We start from the raw sequence: 1996 nt of genomic DNA, 5'->3' as shown, positions 1-1996 counted from the left end.
AATGCTCTGCTCCAGGCTCTTAAACATCAGCCCAGAGATAGGGAGTTGGTGGGTCGGCTTAGAAAAGAATATAGGCAGGCTACCGAGACACGCAAAAAAACAATAAAAAGTGAGGCCTGGGACAGTTTAACATCGGTCAGTGTACTGAGAGACAGTTCCCAATTTTGGATGATCTTAAATCACCCTTACTTTGCCTCCTCTAACAACACTGTTTTGGACTGCGTGATACCAGAGGATGCCTGGGTGAACCATTTCAGCAAAATATATAACAGTGCAGATCTTCCAGCCACACCCCATCCCCATGAGCCTCCTACTGAACCTCCTCTTTTGTCCTTTTCCGAATTTGAGGTTATCAGGGCAATTGAAGAAATGACCAAACATAAGGCACCGGGCCCAGACGGAGTCCCTGCAGACCTATATAGCTCGCAGTCACTATTCTGGGCCAAAATCCTTACTAATGTTTTTAATTCAACTGTCATTGTGGGGTTTCCAAAAACCTGGTCCACCTCAACCATCATCCCTATATTTAAGAAGGGCTCTAGATCGGACCCGGCCTGCTACAGGCCGATTTCGCTAATTGACTCTGCCGTAAAGATTCTTGGCAGAGCCATTCTACACAGATTAGGCGACATTATTAAGGAGAAGGGGGTGCTCTCTGACCTGCAATATGGTTTCAGGGAGAAAAGAGGTACAATAGAGAAGTGCTTGAACCTCCACATGCTGATCAGTAAATATACCATGGCAAAGGAGGGTCACTTATACTTGGCCTTTATGGACCTCTCCTCGGCCTTCGACTTGGTCAATAGGGCCAAGCTATGGGCCATACTGGCTGGTATTGGGATTGATCCCCCTCTAGTAGATTTCCTGGCCGCACTTCACGCAGACCTATCAGCTACTATTAGAACTAACCATGATGGCAAAACCACCAGACCATTTAGTTCCAGAAGAGGTGTTAGGCAGGGCTGTATCTTAGCCCCACTCCTGTTTACCATCTATATCAACTCCCTAGATAAAGCCCTGGAGGGGTCTACATCCGATATCCCTCATGTGGGGGGGTCCGCAGTTCCCGTACTCCTCTATGCGGATGATGCGGTGCTTTTAGCCGGCACAGGGGTGGGGTTACAGAGGCTCCTTAACGCATTTGGTCACTTTATGTCCTCGCTAGACCTTTTGGTCAATAACAAAAAATCACATATTATGCTGGCAGGGAAGCGACCAAGACCAAAAAAGTTGAAATCCTTTAGCTGCTGTGGAGAGGAGATCTTGAGGGTACAAGTGTTTACTTACCTGGGTGTGATATTCGAAGAGAAGGGCTCTTGGACCCCACAGGTGGATGCGAAATCTCTAGCTGTCACCAGATCCACCTCTGCACTTTTGAGTTTTGCCAAGCGTCTTCGGTCTCGACCGATGGAGGCATTATTGAAGGTTTACAAAACCAAATGTTTATCTATAGCCTCCTACGGAGCCCCACTGTGGGGCCACTCAAACTGGCAAACTACAAACAGCAGAAAATCACTTTCTTAGGTCCTTATTGGGCGTTCCACAATCCACACCAGTCCTATCAATACACACTGAATTAGGGCTGGGATATCTCACTGACTCGCTCCAACTAGCGCCCCTCGTGTGTTGGACCAAAACTTGGCTGAACAAGGACATCACTCTGAACCACAAAATTCTCAGGGATTGCATGACCTTGGATAACGCCTCAAAAATCCTGTGGCTGGAATACATAAAGGGGGAGATGGGCAGACTCAGCAGACCAAATCTGTTCAGCCACCCAAACACTATACTCAAGGGAGACTTGAAATGGATTAAAGAAAACTTTATGAGGAGGGCAGTCCAAACACGGGAGGAGAAAGAATTAATTAAACCAAGAGTCAGAGCTAACTTTCTACTCCTGACTTCGCCCCAAATTGAACCTTATCTAAAAATCGTGAGCAGACCATTCCATCGTCACCTGCTTATCAGATTTAGGTTCAATTTAATCCAATACTCC

This window comes from Lissotriton vulgaris, chromosome 3_1 (genome assembly GCF_964263255.1).
Source record: "Lissotriton vulgaris chromosome 3_1, aLisVul1.2, whole genome shotgun sequence".
Lineage (NCBI taxonomy): Eukaryota > Metazoa > Chordata > Amphibia > Caudata > Salamandridae > Lissotriton > Lissotriton vulgaris.
Note: the sequence above shows the minus strand (reverse complement) of the source record.